Source organism: Astatotilapia calliptera, chromosome 22, assembly GCF_964374335.1.
Source record: "Astatotilapia calliptera chromosome 22, fAstCal68.1, whole genome shotgun sequence".
In the NCBI taxonomy this organism is placed as follows: domain Eukaryota; kingdom Metazoa; phylum Chordata; class Actinopteri; order Cichliformes; family Cichlidae; genus Astatotilapia; species Astatotilapia calliptera.
Genome location: NC_137442.1, coordinates 15,868,705 through 15,875,673, shown reverse-complemented (window position 1 = coordinate 15,875,673; position 6,969 = coordinate 15,868,705).

Below are 6,969 nucleotides of genomic sequence, written 5' to 3'. Positions count from 1 at the left end.
GTGGTTATATTGTGAGTGGTTGAATGCGATAATATGAGGCATTTCACTCCAAATATTATGTTTCCAGTATAATATTAAGGGAACAGAAAATACATGCAGTCTGCAACTTCAATTGCAGTGAATGGAAACTGGATGGCCAGTCAGCTCCAAAATAGAAAATCTCATCTGAGAGGATGGAGCTCTGATCTCCAAATAAACACTGCTGCACACCCAAAGCTGATCCAAAACCAGACTGATGATAGTTTCAGAAGGCTGTAAAACCTTCACATTTTTAGTAAATTAACAATTAGCTAATAACCGAAGGAACTGTGCTTTAGACTGCACTTCCACAGGATCACGAATATTCTAAAATTCATTCAGTGTTTATAAAGGTCGTGTATGTGTTGCTGCTGTCTTGGATTAAGTGAGAACAAAGCCTATGGTGAGTGTAATGATGCAGAATGAATTACACACAGTCTCTTGCAGAATTTTAAGGGTACCTCGCTCGCTCTTAATTAACTGTTCACTGTCTAATTCCCAGGAGGTAGCTGGTGGATATAATGTATGAAAGTCTTGAATCACCCCTAATTTTTTATATTATGCTTCCAAGGATGCAGACGTTCTTGTATTTTCTTGCATAAATGGTCCTGAGCAATAATTCTCCAGACTTTCTGAAGGTCTTTTCTTTCTTTGGACATTGGCTGCTTTTTCACTCATTTTCAGTTACGTCCTGTAGCTGACCATTTTCAGAAGAATATTTCATGTTGCTTGTTAAGCCATCTTAACACTGGCCTATAAATTATTCATCATTCAAGCTTAAAAAAAAAGCAATATACAATTTATATGATATTTTTGTGCACTACGTTAACAGCAGCCAGTTCAAAAACACGTCATGTGTTCTCATTTCGTTCATTCAATATGTATAAAATGTATAAAAATGTACAAACACAGAGTTATCACAAGTGGCTCATGGAGTGATGAATCCAAATTTAAAGTTTTCGTTTTAAACTGTCATCCGTATGTACAGATGAAGTCAAGTGAGGCAACAGTGAGTGTCTACAGCCATCTGTAAAAGACGATGAAGGCTCTGTCATGGTTTGGGGCTGCATTTCAAACAGTGGTGTTGGCGATCTTGCCAAAATGGATGAAATTATGAATAGATCAGATTTTGATCCCGCCCTGCGATATCTTGAAAGTGTCTGATTGGCAACAGCTTCCCAAACACGCTGTCAGTCAAGCAAAAACATGCCTGGCTAGAAGAAACTCACAATGGAAATGCTATCAGTTATGGACCAGCCTCCGCAGAGCTCGAATCTCAACATTATTGAAGCAGTGACAAAGAATGGAATAAAGTCATCCAAAGAAGAGCTTGGAACATCTTTCAAGAAGCCTGAAGGATTATTCATAAGGACTGCTTAAAGAAATAGTAAGAAAACGTAAACAGTTGAGTTCAGGCTGTGTAGAAGCAAGCATAGCAAGTACAGACTTGTTAGAATGGTACAAATGTTGTTTTTGCCTAATACACTTTGTTTCCATCTATGCATGTACAGGTTTTATTAAATGATTGCACCTGTTTCCGATTTTTTTTTCAGCAAAATATAAATAAATGGTGAGAATGTAATTCAAAAAGTCAGTCATCATGACACTTCCTGAAACTGAAGTTGGTAGTTGCTATTGTACTGGTTCTGCACATTGATTGCTATAAGGATGGCAATTATTTGTTTTTTTTTCCTCCTAAGATTTATATACAGTCTACCTAACTGACTCATAGTATATGCAAATTCAGATCGTCAAATGTCAGACTTCAATGAACCACTTTTAAAAATATTAGCTTTTTTGCATTTAAGCAAGCTGAATCAAGGCTTTCAGGGTACATAGCGCTACCAGATGGGACCCAATTTGCAACACTTTCATCAAGTGGTGAGAATAAGACCACTTAATTGGTTGAGAAGGTGAAGAAGGCTCTTGTGGTTGGCAAAGTGAAGTGTGTTAGGTCACTACTGAATTAGAGGAACTGAATGCTTTTGCAGTTCAGAATAAAACACCCTTGATTCTGTATGGCTTTAAATATCTAAACCTCAAATAAAATCTCTGCTGGCAATTAACCACCTTCGATGCACCAGTTCTTTGATTTATGGCGCTTTCATCTTGTAGTGTCAAGCAACAGGTGCTGTCTTTCTTTCATTGCATTTTCATTTTTTGAGATATTTTTAGTACTATCACCTTGGCTGTTAGATTTAAGACACAGGTATACACACACACACACACACACACACACACACACACACACACACACACACACACACACACACACACACACACACACACACACACACACACACGAATGGTCTTGAAAGAGAAGTGGACCGTCCTCTCTCATGTTCTCTTGTCCCCTTCTGGAAACCGACGCACTCCATTAATGTCAACACACACACGCACAAAGGCATGAATAGGAGCATTATATTGTATGCACTATTATCCAGTGCCAATACACTCTAATAACAGTGGTAAAAAGTGGAACACAAGAGTGCTGAGCAGGTGCTTTAGAAGGTGTATCTCTGCGTGTGTGTGTGTGTGTGTGTGTGTGTGTGTGTGTGTGTGTGTGTGTGTGTTAACAAAGAGAGGGTCACCTTGTGCCCTAGATCAGTAGGATTCCATGATGTTGGCTATTAGTCACATACACACAAAAAGGTGGTCTACAAAGCCACGTGTGAAGTACCAGCTTTTCATGCATGCTGGCACAACGATACAGTAACAGAGCTGAGGAGGATGTTAACAGTGGTCCCAGTCCTCCAGATAATCAAGCCCTACACAAACGTTTCACCGAAAAGTCAAAACCATGACAAAACCCACGACTCGTCTTTAGATTTCATCATCAACATGTGGTGTGACCCTTACATAGCTCTGATCCACACATCCCTGATTTAGTCTGGCCTTAGATGACTAGAAGAGCAGCTAAAGGTTAAACCCACTTGGACCAAGTTAAAAGCAGCCTGTTCAGACTGTAACCTCTGAGGGGTGGGATAGTCTCCAGGCCCTGTGTAATCGTGTGGGTAGATGGATTTTTTTTTTCTTTTGAATGCAACCTCACTTTACATTTAGTAGCACATTTAGACAGTAATGTTTAATATGTCCGCAGCTAAATGGACTTCACTTCAGGGAAAAGTAACTCCTGCTACTACTGCACGTTATTTAAACTATGCATGTGAGGACTTTACTTGGATGCATCTGTTTTACACTTGCTGAATTGCATATCTCATGCTTTTGATTCTTTTCTGCAACTGTTCATGCATCCTAGTCAGCTGCAAAGATTTGTGACTTCTCTAAGAGCCGCCACTGCAACTAATGCTTACTCGTGATATCTTTTCAGCATCTCTGACAAGACATACAGACATGCCCTTAGTAGGTTGTTACCACTTCATTAAATAGTTGTGCTGGCATAGCTCATGCATATATTAAGGTTTCTAGAAATAGATATAAAGTATAGGTTAAGCAGTGGTAAGATTGGTGGCAACTAATATCCCTGATCCTCAGGAGAGTTTTGTCTTTTAATCTGAATTGTGTAGGTTATCTTAGTTAGGCTTTGGGAAGGACGTGTTGCTTGGGTAAAATTTTACAGACAAAACATTACTTTTGGTGCCTGACGTGGTATCTTGTAGTGGAATTATGCACTATGAGACTTTTTTTTAGCTTTTATCCATAAAACCAGAGGAGGATATGTGGTGTAGCATAAATTAGGACTTTTTGTTAATCAGTAATTCTTCTTTAAACCTTGTACCCTAATAGTGGTTGGAGCGTTAATATTATTGAAAGCATTACAGCATATAGGTTACTTTTTATTATTAATAAATAATACTTGTATGTATTCTTAGTTATTATTTATTAAATAAATATAGTTATATGGTCACTGGACACTGTGAACATCCACGGTCACCACTTCATGCATAATAGACCTTCCATGTGTATGGACATGTGCAGGTATATATGTATGTATATGTATACATATGTATATTTAGTGTGTACATGTGTGTGTGTACATGTCTATAAATAGGAATAGTAGTGGTACAATAGTTATGTCAAGCTATATAGTTTATGTCTTCCATATTTCCAACCATATCCATAATCACATACTGCGTATATACTACCATTGAATATAGTGTATTATCTTATTTTTTTTTTCATTGATTGTACTTATTTGTATTTTTGTATTTCCTTCTGATATCGGTACCTGAGCTGATGTAACGCAAAATTTCCCTGTTGTGGGATCAATAAAGTTTTATCTTATCTTATCTTATCTTATTTGACCAGAAGAACTCTTCACACTCCTCTATGTGTCCTCTTCATGTTTACAGCTGTTTACAGCTTTTCGGTCTCTTGTTCCCATGACATCATAGCACAGTGTGTGTATTCTCATTGTTTCATATTAAAACAGGAATTGAATTAGAGCAAGCCCATGTGTGTGACATTAAACCATTTAATCAAATGCTCAAGAGTCACTTAACAACTCCAAGCTGAGATTAAGCCATAATTAGAAAAACTCTTTCTGCAGCAGTGAATGGGATCTTAAAAAGGTCATTGTATCCCCACAACAGCAGGAAGCACCTCCTCCTACCAGTGCTTTTGAGATGCATTACTGCTGCTCCATAGGTCCCGAGCATGACTGTATGTGAAAAATGAAAAACGACCATGTGTGCTCACCAACTACTTACATGCATAATTAAAGGTTAAGACATAGCTTGTAGCAAAAGCCTAACACATGAATAAATAAATATATGAAACACGTCAGCTGAGAAGCTAGCTGATCTGATCTTCCCCATGTGGACAATTTGTAATGCATTATTAAACCATTCATCTATCGAGATGGATTATGTCTGTGACTATTAAGTGTTCTCCCAAGATATCTGCTATAAAAGTACTTCAGAGCAGCCCTGAGTTATTACAGACCACCTTCTTTAAATATCGCGGTCTGACAGGGTATCCCAGTCAGTGATTTGACAGTGATGTGGGAGTAAAATCCACAGGATAAATACAGGCTTGTTACAAAGGTCTACTGCCATTTTCAAAAGCATAAGAGTAGTTGTGTGATAACATTTTAAGTTGCATAAAGATCAAAAGGCATCACCAAATCTTTTCATTTATGAAACAGACATATAGAAACACAGTTAAAGAAGTCTAAACCCGCACACTCACTATTGTATAAAGGTCAGAACGCAGATTACTGTGACAAATGTTTCCAAACACTGGATGTTAAACTCAAAGAGTTAGTGTGAGATAGTCCCTTATTTCTCTTTTAAAATCAAGTCGTCTGTGAAAGAAAATCGGTAACTTAAAAGAATTACTCCTTCTGCCTGCTAGTAGTATTTTATTCATGTATGACATTTCTGTGTAAGCAATAACAGATCAAAAATGTAGCAGCATGTTTTACAATTAGTCCTATATATTATTGGTCAAAAACATAATATAATTGTGCGTATAATTTGTTGATATCTCATTTCTTTACATTGATAAACTTAGAGTGTAGGTTGCTTTGGCAGTATACTGTTGTTGGGGTCCTTATCAATTTGCACTGTTAACTGCTGTCTTTACAGAGTATAACCCTGCACCCTGCTACTTCTATCAGCAGTCAACAGGTAAGCATAGATTCCCATACCATGAAATCTCCTCTGTCATGACTGACAGTTATGTTTCAGATCATGAGCTCTTTCGGTGCTTCTCTATATGTTTTTCTGTCCATCAGTCTAATAGAAGTTAATTTATGTTTTATCTGTCCAAACATTTTTTGGTGTGTTTAAGTGTGCAAGCTACTTTTACACATCTTCCAGTAAATTCTAATCATGTTCTTGAGCGTAATGAGTGGTTTGCACCTCGTTGTAAATCACAGTTAACCCTTTCATGAATTATGACAACCTCAATCAGGATTTTTTTTCTTAAGTATTTTTATTCATATTTAGGCATGGAAAAAAAGATATCTGAATTTAATTTTTTTTAAAACATGTACTTTTCAAAGAGTTTTTTTACATGTCTGCTCGGACACTTCCTATCCATCAGTGTCCAATGCTGTGGTTTATGTGCAAGTATACCATCAACACTGACACAAATACAAGACCGGACTTTTTCTGTTGGAGCAGGTGAAGGATTATGACATGCCTACCTTCTCAAGAGTGTTTTTAACTTGGTTAGGTATTATATTAAATACAGCAACAAAAAAACAATGTCAACACTTTGAACTTCAGATATTAAGACTGCTTCATTTGTTGTGAGATCCCAAGGCAACAGGGTTCACCCGGCCATAAAAGCGCTCTGAAAACCTCTGAAAATTGAGGAGTATGCATAAAACTAGCTGTAATTCATAAAAATATAATGCAAAATGTTTGTTAAAAAAACCTTGAAATAAAGCTAAAGCTCTAAATGTCAATTATATATTGATTGTATGATTTAAAATCCACTAACTATGTAACCCAAAAAATATGGCACTAACTATATTTGATTTTGAAAGTGATCTATCTTGCCAAGTAGGCATACTAAAAAAAATAGGACACATGTTTGTGTTTGAGCTCTAATCACTGTAGGTACAAATTTTTAAAAAGAAAAAAATATACTGGGATAGTAAGAGTCAGTATGTGACCGCTTATGCAGTTTTGAGTGTGTGTGTGTGTGTGTGTGTGTGTGTGTGTGTGTGTCTGCAAGAGAGAAAATATCAAGTGGAGAGTTGCCAGAGGGAGCGAGAGAACATAATTGATTAAATACACCAGACCAAAAGAGCATCTCTCCCTCTCTACATCTCAGGGTCTACCATCGTCCCATCCATCCTCTGTGCCTCCTTCCTCAACAAAAACACCAACCAGCTATTCCGCTCACAGTATGGCAATGAAAGAGAGGGAGAGGGAGGAAATAAAGAAGCACTGGGTGGAAAGAGGGCGGAAAGAGGCTAAGATCGATGGCCGAAAGACAGAAAGACAGTGAGTCAGAGAGAGGGAGTGGAAGAGAGAG